The sequence below is a fragment of the Hipposideros armiger genome, unplaced genomic scaffold, assembly GCF_001890085.2.
Source record: "Hipposideros armiger isolate ML-2016 unplaced genomic scaffold, ASM189008v1 scaffold_68, whole genome shotgun sequence".
In the NCBI taxonomy this organism is placed as follows: Eukaryota; Metazoa; Chordata; class Mammalia; order Chiroptera; family Hipposideridae; genus Hipposideros; species Hipposideros armiger.
Window position 1 is genome coordinate 4175914 of NW_017731418.1, and position 19418 is coordinate 4195331.

Below are 19418 nucleotides of genomic sequence, written 5' to 3' on the forward strand. Positions count from 1 at the left end.
AAAAGGACAGCAACTTGTCTGTTTCCCTTCCCCCAATTCCCCAGCGCTGTTCCCATCCCCCCAATTCCCCAATAAAAATCTTTAAAAAAAAATTTAAAAAAAAAGAAAAGAAATAAAGCATTTGCAAACCACAAAAACCTCCAAAAAACAAAAAAAACCACGCAGTGACAATCTACCATCCATAATTCAGTCACTTATGCACTGTCCCTTACAAGCTTTGTGACCTTGGGAACACGCCTGAATACCCTCAGTTTCCTTAGTTATATAACAAGGATGCTAATACTCATGCCAAAGGGTAGATTGTTGTGAGATGAATCAGTCAGGGTTCTGAGTTGCAAGCAACAGAAACCAGTTCTGGCTGATTTCAGCAGACATGGGATCTATTAAAGTCACCTACAGTGATGGGAAACCAGGCATGAAGGTGGTGCAGAGAGGACAGCAGCGAAAGAGTCACAAGCCTGGTCTGGAAGGGGCACTGTCGTGGAGGGTATTGGAATCTCCGTTTCTCACGCTTCCTTGTTCAAGCTCTGGGGCCGGGTACAACTGGTTGCCTGCATGGAGCACAGTTTTTTTTAAAACTTTATTGGGGAACAATATGTTTTTTCGGGGAACAATGTGTTTTTTCCAGGACCCACCAGCTCCAAGTCAAGTTGTTGTCCTTCAAACTTCGTTGTGGAGAGCGCAGCTCAGCTCCAAGTCCAGTCGCTATTTTCAATCTAGTTGCGCAGGGCGTAGCTCACCATCCCATGCGGGAGTTGAACCGGCAACCTTGTTTTAAGAGCATGCGCTCTAACCAACTGAGCCACCTGGCAGCCCCACAGCTGGAGCACATTCTTGACTTCAGTGGCAAGGGTTACAGCTTCCAATGCAAGAGGCGGGCTCACCCTCCCAACAAGACTCATTGGGAAAGAGTTACTTAAACATAAGAAGGGGAATCAGATGATGGAAAGCCAAAAATAAGTACAAGTGTGCACTCTCTGAAGATTAAATGGTATTATATTCCCAAACAGTCCCCAGCACACAGTTGGTTGTGAACAAATGTGAGTTCCATTTTTCCCTTCCTTTGGGTCAATATCTTTACTCTTGATGGCAGTATGAATGGAATTTATAAAGCGCATTCAAGTGATTTGTAGTGTTTACTCACTTTCTTATTATTTCTTTGCTTTTTTATAAAAGCTGTCAGAGGCCACTGAAAACAGTAAGTATTTGAGGCTATGAAAACAGTTTCAAGCAAAACTCAAAAAAATATCAGCTTGTTTCATTTGCATGTTTTTTAGACTTTGCTATAACTTCAGAAACTCTGCCTTTATTCTTCTATGTTCAGTGTATAAAAACTCAGCATTTTGCATATGACAGGGTTTTAAATATGAGCCTTGTTGTATAAGAGTGCTGATGAGCGGACAAGGATACTTTGGAAAGTGATTTGTGTGTCTAGTTCTCCTCTGCTTGTTTTCTTCCTTAATGACTAAGTCACTCCTTGGAAATAAATGAGTCCTTTACAGAGACACATGCAGACGCTCAGGCCCTTGGGGCACTCTTTTAGTGACTGGAGAAAAATCGACTAAGTGCGCTGGTGGTGAGTCCAGCCCAATTCATCTGGTTTGAATTTCCCTTTAGCTATTCAGGTTGCTTAGGAAGCAGGATAACATATTATTATGAGAGCAGAGCCAAGTTCAAAACTCTTATTCATCACTCATGAGCTGTGTGACCTCAGGCAAGTTATTTAACCTCTCTGAAGCTCACTCCTCTTATCAGGGGGTTAGTCTGAGCATTTTGAAAAACACTATCTCTAAAGTGGCTGGTAGAATGCCTGATTCTTAATTTATTCTCAATCAGTGGATGACATAGAGACCATTGAGGATAAATTTGTGTTTTGTTCTACTGTTCTGTATTTTCTCTCCTTTCCACCAAAGATAGAGAATAACAGTGTAATAATGGCAAACACCAAACGCTTTGAGGGCAGGGATGGTGTTTAATTCATTTGCCCTCCTGTGGTTAGAAGAGTGCTCTATGAACAAAACCTGTGCCCATTTATGGATAGATGATGGGATTACGTATGGATGGATCTTTAGGGGTGATTGAAAACGAAAAAATTCTGGAGCTTTAGATAGTCACGCAATGGACTCCAGAAAAATTCCATACGATCACAAGGCATGGTTAAGAAGCATTTGGGACATTTATAAAACAAAGGTTAGCAAGAAAAGAAAATACACAGTCCTGAAATCTCCCCTTATCCCTGAGGAGAGGCAATCTTTGGACAAGCACTCTGCTGAACAAATTGTGAGGATACATTTCAAGGCAGGAAACGTGTTCCCGATTACTATGCATTTTTATGGGGTGCTATGGTATGAATGTTTATATCCTCCTAAAATTCATGTTGAAATCCTAACCCTTAAAGTGATGGTATGGGGAGGTGAGACCTGGGGGGGATGGGGGGAAGGGGTGCTTAGGTAATGATGGCTGAGCCCTAATAAATGAAATTAGTGCTATTTAAAAGTGGCCCCCCAGAGATCCTTCACCTCTTCCACTATGTGGAGACATATATGTACCAGGGAGATGGATCGCTCCAAAACCTGGCTCTGCTGCTGCCTTGATTTTAGACATCCAGTCTTCAGAACTGTGAGAAAGAAATTGTTATTGTTTATAACCTACCACATCTGCGGTATTTTGTTATAGCAGCCCAAACAGACCAAGACAGAGAATCTAACACGGGAAAGTAGCTTTGTCAAGTGGGTGGGTTGTGGAGGGAGAAGACAAATATACTCCTTGGAACCCAGATGCTCTGGATTTGGGTGCTGCTGTCTATGGGTTGTCTGGGGAAGCTAGAGGTTTGGGGGTCATTGTAGGCCCTCCTGCTGGGGGAGGAATCCCCGAGTCCCATGGGCAGCTGAATTATGGGGAGGCTCTTCCTGCTGGGAGATAGACTGAGCCCCAGTGCTAGCTAGCTCATTGTTCAGACAATTCAGAGAAAACCCCTGGAGTCATTTTTACACAATCCTGATTATAATACCACATAGAACTATCTATTGATGCCACATTTCAACCCTACTAATGAGATTGTTTAACACTAATAATAGTAGTACTATGGTTGCTTTGTTACTTTGATGATATTCATATTTTACATTTCTTCTTGAGTACTTCTGTTTCTTAATTTTTGCTTTCTCTGAGGGTTTTACCAATAACTATGATTTCTTAGGCTCCTACTTGTTATCCTACTTGACATAAAATTCTCCCAAGAGCTCTGAAAAGCTAACATTATTAAGTCCATTTTGTAGGTGAGAAATGAGTAGCACAGAATTGAAATGATTTGCTAAAGTCCCCAGAGCTAGTGCCCGGTCTGGTGGGAAGTGAAACCTAGGTCTCTGCCACTGCAGGTTGAGCTCTGCCTGACTGTTATTGAAAACAGCAGAAGAGCTGTGCCTTTGTTGGCACTCTGCCCTCATGCCACACAGACTAGCAGGAGTGTGGATTGGAATGTGATGGATATTAACCAAAATAATTCATGCATCTCTACAGGATTGCTAGTAATTCACTAAGAGTCCATTTGATTCAGCTGGGCAGGCAGGTTAGTCTAAGCATGCTATCTGCCACACTGGCTTCCTCAATCATGAATTGAAGAAAAAAAAAAAGGAAAAAAAATGGGATACCCAGAAATCATGCCAAAATTAAAAAAAAGAAAAAAGAAAGAAAAGAAAGTGAGAATCACTATTTTAACTCTGCACAAATGTTGTTAAAAATAACGTCCATTGTTTTAGCCTAATCGATTTCCCCTGTGAACTTTGAACTGTATCCATAACTGGTCATTTTTCATGTTTTATGATAGCAGACATCCTACCCAAAATGTTGAAATTGCTGCAAAGCTTCACCTTATTATTAAAAATGCCTCTCACTTAAATGAGAACCTTTAGCTGGTGGTGAGAGGGACAAGCAATGTGGTGACCAAAGGACTCATTCTCGGCTTGAAAAGCATTACACATGAGCAAAACTCCACTCTGTTCCTGCCAATTATTGTACTGTAATAGGAGAGGGAGAGGGAGAGGAAGAGGGGAGGAGAGGAAGGTGGAGGAGATGGGGGAGAGAGAGAGGAATGTAGTTTCTGAGACACTTGAGCATGCAAAGGCAGAGATAAGAAACTCCTAGTCTCTCGGACAGTAACTTATTGATTGCATGAGCTGCTCTCTAATGAGCCAGCTGCAAGAGAGTCAGCACCAAAAAGTTTCTATCCCCAAATGTGCTGACATGCTTAAATGGAATGTGTGTTTGCAAGAACCCCGTGTATGAGACTGGGGATAAAACTCTTTAGAACCTTTGACTTATTTCTTGGGCTCACAGTCATATATTATTCATGTCGATAATTAATTGCAAATTTTATTCACATGACAACCACGGAAGAGGCAGAGTCAAAAGAATGATAGAAGTGTATTCATTGCCATCAGTGAGTGTTTAAGGAGGAAAGTTTGCTACTCAGTTTTTCTGACTTGCGCTGTGCCTGGAAACGAGATGAGCAAGGAAATTTCTCAACAACTAAAAGCTTGGCAAGATCACTGTGCTAGAAATTATGAGAGAGACAGGTCACCATCTTTTTGGACCATGGACTGAAGAATTGAATTGGCAGTGTTACTCGTACGGCTGCCCCAGCAGAAAATATCTTGATTCCTCTTGAATGTGAAAAGCGAAGCTAAAATGTACATACAAACACACATACAAATTAATGAGGCACTCACCTAGCGGGGTAAATGCTGGAATCTATATGTGACTCTCAGAGCTGAGGAAGGGAGCCCTTTTATCAAACCCCACTCTCTGGGACTCCCCCAGTTTCCTGTGTGCTGGGCCAGGAGTAATGAGGTCTCTATGAGTGTGTAGCCCAAATGAAGTCTGCCATAAATTATATTTTATCTTCCATTTTTAGTTAAAGTCTAATATAAAATACACATGACTATATAGTTGTTAGAGTACCAGTCACTGATCTCATCAATTTACATTTAGATACTAATTCAGTCCTCACAATAGCCCTGGGAGCGAGGTACTATCTCCATTTTATGGATGAGAAAACTGGGTCATAGAGAGGACACTTGTTTCCTTTCCAAATAATAATTCCAGCTCAATGCTTCCTGAATACTCAGCCCACTTTTTATACTTTACTCTGCAGATGTCACTCCAGGACCTCATAACCTGCCCCCAAGCAGTATAAAAACTCCAACATTGTATTAGGCTTTTTCTCTGGTTTCAAGTGAAATATGCATAGCCCAAACTAAGTAAAAATGAGATTTTTTTCCTTCAACTTATATAAATGAAATGGTCAGGTGTCAAGGCGGGCGTAGTTTTAGCCTTTCCTGTTTCCAGATGTCCCAAAGACACTGTCAGGATGCTGTCTGCAGCTCTGGCTCACCGTCCTCTGTGTTGGCTTCATTCTCAGGCAGGATGTCCTTCATGGGTGGCAGATGAGCAATGCTAGGAGGACTTGCTGCAAATTCGAGTTGTTTGAATACTTCCTTTCCCCACACAATTTCAACTGAAATAAGAGATAGGGATCTAATACTGGGAGGTTTGTTGAGGTGGTTATATTCTGAACATTCATTTATCACAATCCCTTTAAGTACAAATCTTTTGTGTGCTGCTGATGAACGACAGGAAGACAAGGCCTGGTGGAGTGAAAAAAAAATCTGGATTTTGGGGTCACAATAGTTCTAAGCCTCATTTCTTCTATGTGTGACTTCGGAGGAGTCTTGCTATATAAATGGGATCATAATAGATGGGTCATATTAGATGATCCCTCAGGTCCTTTCCAACTGTCAAGGTCCATGACTCTACACAAGATGACATGATCCAAGGGGATTGTGGGTAGTTAATGAAAACATTATACATTGTCACCCACACCTTTGGTTTCTGATCCCCGATAAGATACAAATTCCCAGGCGCTCTTTCCAGTTAAGAATAACAAGAAGGCTGCCTGTGGGTCTTCGTAGAGGCTAAGGTCAGGAGATTTCTCTAGGACTGACGGAAAGTAGTTTGGCTAAGTCTGGGGGTGAGGTGGTGAAGAAAAAGCAACAAAATGGCAAGACATCAGGATTTCATTCTAATTCATTACCTTCACTACCGCTTGCCTAAAGGTTGAGTCCACCTTTACCTGATCTAGTCTTCTTATTGGACCAAAGCAGGGTGAGGGACCACCCTGAATGGGGCCCTGATGTAAGGGGTCTTGATCATAATTGTATACTGGAGATCTAAAACCTCTGAACTGGAGGGGACTAGGTGGATAGTGGGAATCAAGATATGGTGGAGGCGGACAGACCATGGGAGCTAAGGGAGAGGTACAGCATGGGGAACAAATGATCCTTAGGCAATTTCAGGCTTAAACTATTCAGATGTACTTTATTATTTTCCAAATTGTTTCTATAAACTAGATTCAGATAAATCTACTTACATAAGCAAACTCAAAACTAGAGGAAGTATCAACTGGTATGCTAATTTGAGTAATTTACTAAGCTAAATTTAACCACCAATATAACTAGACTAGACTGCTGGCAAATCTATTCTGAAGTGAATTTAAAATTAGAAGGTTGCCTGGTGAGCACAGCACTAGAACAAAGGGAGTTCGTTTTAGGACATAAATGTTTAATGGCAGTGGGCTAAGTAAGATAGTGTAGGGTATCTTCTTCATAAGAGAGATACACAGGGATTGGAAGACTCAAGGTCATGGGCCAGGACCCCTCTATTCTACCAGCACAGGCTCTCTGACTATGTTTTCTTAAGTTCTAAGGGGCTTCTTCTCCATCCCTTCTCCTTGGCTCATCCTTCAGATAAGCTAGTACCTTTTTATTACATAAGATTCATTTTGATTTACTTGCTTATTTACTCCAAATCATTTTGTCTCTAAGTCATCTTTTCCATATTTTACCTCTCTTAAATTGTGTTGAATTTATAGTTTCATTCTCAGAATTCATGCTATATGTTGCTGTCGTCCCTGTCTATTTCTGTTACTTGTAAAGAAATTTTGATCAACCATTCTGAGTTCATGATTCACATATAGAAAGAAAAAATAAACCAAACCAAACCTATATGTTTTAGAACTGTCACTCCCTGCTGCCTCCTTGCTTGGGTTTTGCATCCTATGTTTACCCCCTGCTCTTTGAGGTGGTTCTGCTGTAGCCACATTTGTTCCTTAGGTTGCTATAGTGCTAAAATCACCTTTGGACTCATGGAATCCTTGTTAGTCTTTGATTCTTGACTAGTAACTTGAGAACTGGTTGCTAAGGGATCTGAGAGGTTTTTTCTTCTAGTGTCAACATGTCATGTTTCTATGGTTCTTCTCTTGGCTGAGTTTCATGACATCATGGGGACCAGACTTTAGAAAGTTTTAGGATGATATTTTAATGGGTCACTTAGAGAATGAGAGGGACTCATTCTCACCCTCAGTTACAAATGCTTTCCTAAAAATGTCAGGGGCTGCATCTACACTGTAACAGATGAGTGTGGATGCGTGTGTGTGTGTATTGGAGTTGGGGGTCGGTACAAGACATACCATTTATTATTGAGAGTTCATGGGAGCTGCTTTTCCTTTTTCTGACAGGCCGCTTTTAATAGTTGTGCTCCAATAAACTTTGGTCTGGAAATAGAATGATGGCAGTGATTTGATTCAAGTGAATTGGTTTGTTCTCAGAGACCCCAAAAGATTACTCGAATGTGAAAGAGATTGTTTTAATGGTTAATTAAAACAGAATGAAACAAAATAAATGAAAAAACTCCCACGTACATGGGAAGATTCATTGACATTTGTACTTCTTTTCTATTGAAGGATTTTTACAGTTTCTGCTTTCAGAAAATTAAAAGATTTACAGGAACACATTGGACCCCTATAGTAACAGATATGCCCAGGAAACCATTATGATAACACCATTTTAAGATGATGCCATAAGAATATTAGGCCAATTCCATAATGGCTGTAGCATCGTCTGTCCAAAGGAGGAAATGCTGATGGTTATAACAACATGGAAGCAGATCATTAAAACTGTCAAGTTACAAGAAAGTTACATCAAGGATTAAAAGTTAACCTTGACAGCAACACAAAAAGATATATTCATTCAAAAGAACACACATAACTTCCTTCCTGTGTTCATAATGTAGAAGTAGGAGAACTCAATGGCAAAGCCATTGTGTATTTAATAAAGGGCCATGTATGCTAAGTCTCCTTGTGGCCTCCTTTTTTCTCTATGTGGCTCTCCACATGGGAAGCATTACACAAGTAGCTTCAACTCCCCCCATTTATAGAACCCGAACAGCAGTCCTGTCCTTGTGTTGAGAACCCGTGAGGCTTACTTGATGTTTGTAGAGCCCTAGGACAGACGTCCTTGGATGCAAGACACCATCACCAATGGTGAGTAGTCTTACTTTCAGGTGTGAACCTTGAATGGCCCTGAAACTCAGGATGCTTTATGGAGTTCTGTGCTGACACGTAACCCTTTCCTGATACAGAGCAAGTCAAGTACAAAGTGGTTTGGGAGTCCACAGTGAGATGGGCGGTGCCAAATGTTCATCCTTTCATCCTTCTGACAGATGTCAGAATGAGAGCAGATAGGTTTAGATTTTATTCTCTGTATGCAGCTCTTAGATTGTTAGACTGCTTTTTAGAAAGAATCAGCAACTTGCCTTTAGGTAAATATTTTGAAGGTTTGCTATTGTTGCTTAACATTTTTTGGTTAGATGTGAGCACAGTACTTAATGATATTCACCTCATATCTCACTAGTTCATTAAAGGGTGGGGGAATTGCTTTCCATAGAGACCTATTAAGGGGAGTAATTTTATTAAAGTCCTAATTATTATTTTAGGGCGTATAAATTAATATTCATATTTGTGAAGTGTTCCCTCTTCGTGCTTCGGATGCAGCATCAACAATTAAAATATAATAAAGGTGATTAATAATGAATAAACATAAAATTAAAATATCATAAAACACGCAATTAAAAAACACTAAAAAACCCTAGCTGAGCAGAATCATTAGAAAAAGCTAATCATGACTAGAAGAGAAGTGCTTCTGGAAGATGATGTTGCTAAGCATTATTTAACCATGGAGAGTTTTAAAAAATTGCCTAATTCATGACTCATCAGTGACAATAATGTGAATCTTGTTAGACCCTTGATGCCTGAAATGAGCAAACCCAAAGGGACCTGGGTCAGGCCCTAATACGTAATTTGACCTTCCAGTTGCTTTTGTGTCATGAAAACTGCAGGAAAAGGGTCAGGTGTGTTATCAAGCATGTGCCACTGGTCATAATACATTTCAATATTATTTTATTAAATTTAATACTGTTGATGCGAGTATTGATGTGCATGCATTATTTAAAACAACTCTCTGAAAAACTGGGCTGGATAACCTCTAAAGTTCTTTTGCGCTTCAAAATTCTATCCCGTACTGGGAGGTAGGGGGCTGTGATACAATAGAAGAACGTCGAACAAAGATGTAAGACACCTGGGCCTGATGGTTTTGCTCTCCAAGGCCTGTTTCCTTATCTGTAAAATGCGAGGTGTGCTGCCTTCCTCATTGAATTTCTGGGAGGGACAAATAAAAAAAAATGTATGTGAAATATAGGAAGTATAAATTCCCAGAAACAATAAAAATACTTTTACAGTAGCTGATGAGACACTCAGATCCAGGTCTGATGTTTAGGCCCAAAGCTCTGGATAATCTTTTGAAGAGCAAGGGGGTTCCATTTCCTTTCCTGATCTCCAGTTTTCTGTGCCTTTTTTTTACTGATCTCACAATACGCATGTATGTTGCCTTTGTTTATTGACAACCTCACATTCTGTGTGAAAAGAAATAGGATGGTATTAGAAAGGTAAAATGCTGTTTTCTTTGCTTTAGGAAAGGGATTTGACCCATAGACTGTCTTAATTACAATAATAACTCATCGTGGAAGGGAATTTTATATCTTTCTATTAGAAATGGACCACTTGGTGTCTTTAAAGGTGCTCTGATTTTCAAGATGCTGCTAGCAAAATGCCCTAGGAGGGGAAAACACTGAAATTTTTGCCTCAGCTTTTATGTACCAGAAAGGGAAATTAGCTGGGAGAGTGAGGTTATGAGGAAGTGAAAATAACAACCTACTTTGTGCCCAATCTTACGTTAAGTGTTCTGCACAACTTGTCCCCGGTCATTATCACCATACTGAAATGTTGGCATTGTTAGTCCTCTATGCACATAGGAAATGGTGGCACAGGGAAGTTAAGTCACCCAGCTTCTGTAGTTGTTAGGTTACATAACCATAAGCCTAGAAGCTGGGATCCAGGGTAGCATCTTAGGGAGAGGAAGGCCTTCCACCAAGACAGGCACTGACCACACCCCCGTCCCAAGTTCACCTGGGAGCACTGCTGTTCTCATCTGATTTAGATGGCTGAAAACATGGGAAACACATGTTTTTACTGGTTAGTGTTTCATGGGGTATTAAGTAGGTGGCGTTAGGACTCATCTCTCATTGTGGTGGCACTGGCTGCTCTCTCAAGCAACAGGGTAACATAGCTTGTTACTCCTCCTTTAACTCTTAACACATATAGCAAGAACACAGAATTGTTACTTCAGTTTTCTTGTCTATGAAATATAAATAACAGTAGTACCTATCTACTCAGGAGTATTAAATTTGGCAATCCGTGTAAACGCTTAACGTAATACCCGGGGAAATCAAGGGTTCAACAAATATTAGCTGTTACTACTCTGATTTTCTCAACTACTGAGAACAATTAGAGTGCAGAGGACTTGGGGTTTCTGTGGTTGAACTCACTCACCGTAGCTCATCAATCGTTTCATTGCCCCTTTTCATTCCATAGACTGTTAGTCACCCCAAAATTCATATGTTGCAATCCTAATCTGCAATATGGTGGTATTTGGAGGTGAGGCCTTTGGAAGGTGAGCAGATCATGAAGGTGGAGCCCTCAGGAATGGGATTAGTGCCCTTATAAGAAGAGATGAGAGCTAGCCTGCTCACTCTCTGCTCCCCCCCCCAGGTGAGGACACAGCAAGAAGACAGCCTTCTACAAGCCAGGAAGCCGAAGTTTACCAGACACCAGATCTGCTGATGCCTTGGTCTTGGACTTTCCGGCTTCTGGAACTGTGAGAAATACATTTCTGTAGTTTATAAGCCACCCAGTTTATGGTAGTCTGTTATAGCAGCCCGAACAGACAAAGACATATCAGAAAACATAATCCTGGGCTACAAAGTTTTACTGGTTTAAAGCGTAGTGTCCTTGGGGTTGATATTCAGCGAGAAGCAAGAGTGTCCTCTCCCCCTGCCTCTCCTCCTGCTCCCCAGGATGGCTACCAGGTTAGGGGGAAGAACGTTTGCCTGTGTGTTTCCTTTCCTGGGTTTCGACTGGCTACTGCTTTCCATCCACGTCATCACTGGGCTGGTCTCTACTGTGAGTGCTGTTCAAGGCTGGTGGCAGCAAGGGCGGGAGCTGGCAAGGGACCGGAGGTGTTCGCCCTCTCTATCCGGGCTGGTTCAATGTTGGGACTCACAGCTGGACCGGGGCCTTGGATTATGTGACACACACATGCCCCCCATCCCCACCCCTTACATCCCCACCCATGCCGCGTTAGCATTCGGCTTGACTTCTGGCTCTGCCACTCCTGAGGGACTGCCTTCTGGACTGTGCTGTCCAGAGCAGTGAGCCAGCAGATGCCTCCACTAGCCTCGGTGCCTCTCCATTCGGGGCCCAGAAACATACACAGCCCTTCAGTGGCTCCATGGTGCAGGAAATGGGATGGAGTCCTTTTGTGAGAAGGCACAGTTCCATCTGGTCCCCACACCCCACCGAGGGGATTCCTTTGTAAGCCTGCCACTTGCAGACATCTTTAAATGAGAAGTGAATGCCAGTTTTCTTATTTTGAAATCACCTCACACTTCAGGGGGGAGTCTCTTGCTGTCCCCATGCCTCCGGGAATGACCTGGTAGTGCAGCATATCATTCTCTGCCTCTGCCTCTGTCGTCTCCACCCGGCTCTTCCCCAGACTCACCCCTGCTTTTTGTCCAGGAGTGGTTGTAGAAATGGGGTACACTGGACTGTCTCTACATTTGGGGTGACAGTCGCTCTGTCTGTCCCACCTTGTCTGTCTGGCGCCTGAGAAAAGACTTTCTTCAATGTCAAGACTGAGGAAAGGAGCCCATTTCTCACTTTTCTTTTCCTGCTACCACTTATCAGATGCTTGCAAATGCCAAGGATTGAGCTCTGCCTCATGGGCAGCATAACGTTAAATCCTGAGAGCTCCACCCAAGAATTAGGTGTGGGTACTCTTCTGCTTTCGAGGACAAAGAGGAGGCTCAGAAAAGATATTGACATGATCAGGCCAATTAGTGGTGGGCCTGGGACTCGCATCCTGAGGAGCTTAGTTCCAATAGTTCAATAAATAATTGAGAAGCTGAACATTTCATGTGGGAGAGCACAACATAGTATGTTTACCCACCTTTCTCTCTCTCTCTCTCTCTCTCTCTCTCTCTCTCTCTCTCTCTCTCTCTCTCTCTCTCTCCATGAAGAAGACTCTGCCCTCAAGGCACAGTGAAATGATTATTTACTCTTGCTTCCTGCCCCATGTCTTTTTATGTTGTTTTTTCTTCCTGGATTCTCCTCTATGTATAAAGCTCCAACTTGTTTTTCAGTGCTCCTTTTAAAATGTTACCTCCTCCATCACATCATCCCCATGTCTTCCTTGGAGAGCGAATCGCTCCCTCACTTGGTGCCCGCATAAGGCAAGTGTGTGCGTGTTGCTGTAACCCTTGTGCTGTGCTTGGCTGGCCTCTCCTCTTCTGATAGTTTTTTCCTCCAGGTTAGAACAGTTCTGAAATGTACATGTGTTTTACAGTGAAATGTGTGCATCTAATTTTGTATTTCTGTTTTCTCCCCTTCCCTCTCTCAATGTCATTTACACGTTTTCCAATAATGACATCTTACAATTAGTAAATATGGTCCATGCTTACCTTTTAATCTTGTGTGGTGTGTTGTGAACTCAGGCGTGCAGCCATAGGTGCAATATATTTTCATCTTTTTAATCCTGAGTACTTGGCAATTTGTCTTGCACATTATAAGCTATTGAATAAATGAATGAATAAATGATGTATCAAAAGCAATGTGATTATGATAAACGAAATGCATTTAACTTATGGCTTCGTAGAGTACTAGAGATTTGCTTAGATTTTTTTTTTCCCCTGAAACTCTGTGACTTGGAATTTTTATTTCAGGGAACCAGACAAATTTTCACTAACTGTTTTACTCCCCACATGCGATGGTCATTTTCTAACTATATAACTCTGTACATCAGTTAGTTGAACCTACTTTTCTTATCTGGAAAGATGGTATAATATAACGGTATTTATCTGCATCAGAGATTTGGAAGAGTTTATAAACTGTGAAGTACTATGTCCATGAAAGCTATTTCTCTTAGGGTTACTATAATCTTCATATGTTGCAGAGCTAACCTACGAGGCTAATTAATCACTGGTGCTCTTACTCTAGAGTACTAATGGTTGTCCATGCCTCAGTACCCTCTTCTCCACCCTCCCTAGTATAACTTCTTTTTTTTAGGTGTTCACTTTTTCCCATGTAGCCATATTCCTCAGCGTAAGCTACACTCTTATAAGGGTAGCAAGGGGATTTCCATTTGCCTCGTGAGTAACGTGTTAGGAAAAGACATGGAATCCAACAATGAGATGTGAGGGAAAAAGATGTTCTGAGAGCCTCTTGGAAAAGTTTCATTGCTGGTAAAGAAGAACTGTGGGTTCTGACTCTAAGAATTATGTTTGCTCAGGTTTAGGGAGAAAACTATAGTCGGGGGATTACAAGCCTCATTAATAGTAATAAAGAGCATGCATTCTTCAAAAATAAATGAACAACACATACATAAATAAAATATATAGAGAGAGCCATTGGGAGCAATAGTTTCTCTTCCTCCTGTGGGAGTTATTATCTGGCTGTGACACTTGCTTTTGTCATTGTGCTGCCATTCAGAGGTCATATGGATACTGAGGATTCTGCATAGAGAAGGGTTGAATGGAACATGGACCCATGATGACATTTTGAGTCCCTGAATCACCCAACCCAGAAACCTACTTGCCTGGACTACCAGTTATATCAGAAAATACAGGATCACATTATTTAGCATAACTTGAGTTAATATGTGTTACCTGCAGCCATCAGCATCCATCTTCACTCTTATATACCCCAACTGCTGTTGTCCTCCCCAATAAACAATTTACCTCTTGTATCTTTTTGCTATGTGATTCCTCTGCAATGCTAATATTCTCATCCAGGAAGGACGCTCTTCTTTTTGTAGCGTCAGTGACTTTCCTGCAAACCTCTTTCCTACTTAGCTTAGTGTGGCTCTATTGCTAAGGCAATTCTTGTTCCTTCCAGGCACCCTCGTGGTTTCTCCACTCAATAGGAGTCCTGGCAGTCAGGGGACACATGGCTGTTTATTACCCAACAGACTCTTAACAGTTTGGCTGTGTGTTATCTTGGTGAATCTAATCATTGGTCATTAACTTATGAATTTACAAATATACATAGAACAGCTACATGGGTAGATACAACATTGAACAAATGGAAAGACACTTACTTGGAGGTTAGAGAGGATTTTTCTGGCCAATCATGGTACAGGACAGGTTCTGAGAAAGTTGAAGAGAAAGGGAAGCATATCATTTGCTCTTGGCTGATACTGCTTCAGGGGGAACCAAGGGTTTTCTACTTATCCCTAACATTAGAAAGAAGGGCTTAGGTGGGCAGTCATTTCTCCAGTTGAATGCTAAACTCATTTCCTCTTTCCTAAATTTTCTGGAGAGAGGAATATCTCTCCAGTATTAGTGCTACCAAACAAATACATGAACTGGAGACAAGCAGGAGGTAACTACAGCTGGTGTTTGTGAAGACTTGGCTATAGGATGTAGGAATACCAGGTGAGGAGTTAGGACCTGGGGCAGAGCTCTTGTAGGCCTCCAGCCAGCTAATGCTTTTAGGTAAGCTATTGCTTCTTTCTGGGTATTATATCTGGAAGCATGTAGGAATGAATGTTAACTAAGCTCCTTGTCATATGAGATTTTATCATTATGATCAATCAAGTTCAGAATCAATCGTGAGACAATTAACAAATACCCCCAAATTCACCCTAGGCAAATATAAGAAAAGAATTGAATTGATAAATAGTTAGAGACGTTAGTTTTACTCATTAAGATGAGGAACACTGGAGTTTTATACATTTGGACAAGTTATTTTGGGCGCTGAAGTCCAGGGTTTTAGCAATGGTGACTAAAGCTCATGAAGATTCTCAAACAACCATTTACCTCTTCTTTCAGGCAGCTCACATCTCAGTGCTGATTGGCCATTTTCTTGTTGCTGAGGAGTTTTCCTGCCACACATCAGGGAGAGAAATGGCTACAACCAGTAAGTACTTCAATTATGGACTCATGGATCTTACTACTTTCTCGATGCTCGGTTCTTTGTGCATGTTGCTGCTATGAGTCTCTTGGGTGTGGCTGTTAAGAGATGGCATGAGTGCCATCTTCCCAAGTTCTGCTCATCAAACCATAAACACATATCTATTGACAGCAAGTTCATATAATGGATTGTCCAAACTGGGGACACTCTGGAGAGTGAATGAGGGCACAGGGGTATAGGGTTGCCTGGGACTGGTTTGACCAAACTCAGCCTTATGATACCCTATCCACTGAGTGCCACCTCTTTAGCAATGAAGAGATTGTATATAACATGGAGACATAGATACCCAGCCAGGTCACAACTCCCAGCAAATCACCATCATCCCCACCAGCCAACACAGCAGTCTGCCCCTGTACTGCCCACTACCCACATTCTGTGAGGTCTTCACCAACCCCATGAAATGTCTGATTCATTTGCTTTATTTGAAATCATAAATGTTAGACAGCTAGTTGCCTCATAGGAAGTCCTTTCGATTTGTTACTTTGCTAAGTGTTAAATAAGTAAATGAACCATCCCTGCTTTATTCCCTTTTTGATATAATTAATTCTAATCTTTTACATTTTCATTTTCTCCATGTTTAATTCCATCATTTAAAAGACACAAACAGAAGAGAACCCTTTTTAAAATTAGTGGGATAATTGTGCTGCTGATGCAACTCTGTGAAAAGGCTGTTGAAAAAAATACCATGACCCGATCTCAAACATTAAATGGTTTAGAAGTGAGACCTTCAAAATCTGATTGAAGGGATCACATTGAAAATTGTTTTTATCTTGGCTTATATGCTTTCTGATGTGTCCTATCTCCCCAGCACAGCCCTTTACTCTTGGAGAATATTAAGCATGGGTTCCTAGTTAATTAATTAATACTATGGATAGCTGCATTTTTATATTTCCAACTCATTGTTTCTGGCATTCAAGGGTATCATAAATAAACTTCAATTTAACAGCAGATAATCTGACTATTGAGATAACCTGAAAAGAGTTTCAGTACTTGCCTCTGCATACCAACCCTGTCACTACCATGGAGGAAGAAGAAATTTTAGGGCATTTCAAGGTACCCAAGTTGGAGGAAAGGGTCCTGATTGCCCTGGCTTATAAAGAATAATTTGCAGAGTCTGCTTGATCTAAAAATTTTAAGTGCTTTTTATATCCATATGCACTCTTCTGTCTAAGGGGGGCTACCACTCCCTGGTGGTAAGGTATTCATAGAGACATTATATATAGTAATTATAATAAAAATAGCACTCTACATTTGCATAGAAGATTATAATTTACAAAGTAGTTCTGCATATTCATTATCTCATATGACCCTTTCGGCAACCATTGAAAAAAGAGTTTTTGGCAGGGAATATTATGAGTTCATAGCACCCTATTTTCTTTTCCTCCTGGGCAAACAAGATATTTCTCAGGCTTCCTTGGAGTCAGGTATGCCCATGCTCTGGCCAGTGGAATGCGCATAAGTGATATATGCTAATTTTAAGTCTGGCTCATTGAAGACTGCTCATTCCTCCCACACTGATTTTCCCCTTGTTAACCAGTTGGTTGCAAAGAACCCAGAAGAGGACTTCAATAATCTAGAGCAGCGGTCAGAAAACTATGGCTAGTGCATCGAATCTCGCTTGCCACCTGTTTTTATGTATGAAGTTTTATGGAAACTCAACCACATGAGTTTGTTAACGTATTTTCAGTGGTTGCTTTTGTGCTACCATGTCAGAGTTGCGTAGTTATCATCTACAGTCTGTAGAGTCCAACATACTCACTTTCTGGCCCTTTACAGGTAGTGACAGATGACAGAGCCACAAGACAGGAGGAACCTGAGTCCTTGAATCAGGGTGTGGAAGGCTGAAGGCTAAACACCCATACCAAATAGTTACATAAACAAGGGATAACCTTGCGTTGTGTTAAGTCACTGAGGTGTTAATGTGTTTGTTTCAGTCACTATCCTACCTTTGTTAACATAATTGCTTTATAGTCCATTTATTGATGAAATAATAAATAAGGTCAGAGAAGGTAAGCTACTTATTTAGGCTTGCAGGGTCAGAAACTAGCTGTGGTAGATCATCTAGAAGTTGAACCAAACTAGTTATTTTAATTCCAGTGCCAGTGTACTTTTCAGATGTCACTACTGGATATATTATGTTAAAACCATGTAACATGATAATGTAAACTAAACTAAATGCCTAAAATGTAATAAGTCTTTCATGGTTAGGAGTAGTTAATGTGGCTTTCAAGCTCTCCAGTGTGACATAGGAAACCATACTGGAAAAAGGAATGCTGCAATGTACCTCATTATACAGGCTGGTAAAATTGGGGCTTGGTGAAGTCAGTTGATTTTCAAAAATACTGATACAGATTATGAGAATCAAATGATATAAGGTATTGTGAAGCATGAAAATGAGTTCTTCCATTTTTTTTTTCAGTACCTCTTTTTCAGGCCATCTCAACAGAAAATGGACGAAAAAAGTAACACTCAACCAAGAAATCAACGAAGAGAACATACGTAGAATAAGAATAAGATGATCAAGAAAATCGTGGGGCCTTCAATTGCTGAATGTCTGGATTTCAACACTGGTGAAGAGGGAATTCTGGGAATTTGAGGCTGAGTGAACATCTTGGTAAATTGTCGACATGTTGAGCTACACTGTTAAACGTGGGTAGTTTCTGTTGGGTGGATATCTGCTAAAACTCTAATCTCAATTGTTATTTGACTGTCCATTTGGGTCCTACAACCCTCCTCTTGTTTGGAGGAGATTTTGGGGTGAGGAGTAATTGAGGCAAGGGGTATATTGAAGCATTGGAGACACGGATTGTCAGAATGCTGTGCAGAGCTAGTAATAAAAATCAGAGACCAAATTATGCAGCAACTCCCAAGGCTGTAGAGGAGTCGGAGCACGTTAATTCAACACAAAACATTTTGTGTTACTATTCTTTCTTATTGTACACCATATTAGCATGAGCTGAATAATTCCTGGGGCTCCACACAGGGCTGTCTCACTGCAGGGTCATAGTTAAATGACTAGTCCAGCATTGTAAAATAATAAAAATAATTATAATTTTATTTGATATTTTTGAATAATATCAAATAATATCATCATTCATGCCAGTGTTTCTTCAATTCTTTCCCCACACCTTTCATTCTCCTACTTGTGTGACACAGCATCTGTCCACATATCAGTCTATATATATACGAGGTGTGATCACAAAATATGGTGAATGCTGCTGCTGAGTGCCATGCAACACAAAGGCAAGGATCAACGTGGGAAGCAGCATGTAAAACCTAGTAACAATGTGTGACAAGTTTCAGCTTGTTTGGTGTCAGTTGGGTGTGAGCTGCGGTTGAGGGAAGGTATATTTTAAAGTGTGCTGTAAATCATCCTCCATCATGACAACACTCTGTGTCACATATCGCTTCTGGTATATGGCAATTTCTGTCAACTAAATACATTACAGTGTGTCCTCATCCACATTATTCACTGGATTTGGTGCCCTGCGACTTCTGGCTCTTCCCCAAAGTCAAAATGATTTAGGACATTGAGGCAGCCATGACAGTGCAACTAAAGACGCTCATGAAAGAGGACTTTTAAGTCAGAAAGTGGCAAGAACGATGAGATAAGTGTGTTTGAAGCTAGGGGGAGTATTTTAAGGGGGATTAATGGCAATGTGACTTTCACGGTAATACTTTTTTTTTTTTTTACTTAAACATTCACTGTATTGTTTGGTCACTATATGTGTGTGTGTGTGTGTGTGTGTGTGTGTGCATGTGTGTGAGTATGTGTACATACACACACACACACACACACACACACACACACACACACAGAAGGTGCCGAAAACATGTATACACATTTTAAGAAGGGAAAAAACTGTATTAAAATTACACTGATGGTAACCACTTTGAGCACCTCTTGAATTGCAGAGGTTAAACATGACTTGTAGTCATCTTTTTT

At 41.0% G+C, this 19418-nt stretch overlaps 1 long non-coding RNA gene across 1 annotated transcript in view; it reads left to right on the plus strand.

The window, feature by feature from the left end:
• Nucleotides 1-18567, plus strand: part of LOC109382698 (uncharacterized) — a 187259-nt gene extending 168692 nt beyond the window's left edge. The window contains exons 4-5 of the long non-coding RNA XR_002123968.1: nucleotides 15331-15418; nucleotides 17892-18567. This is a non-coding gene — a long non-coding RNA (uncharacterized LOC109382698). The remainder of the gene's footprint in view (nucleotides 1-15330; nucleotides 15419-17891) is intronic.
• The last annotated feature ends 851 nt before the right edge of the window (nucleotides 18568-19418 follow it).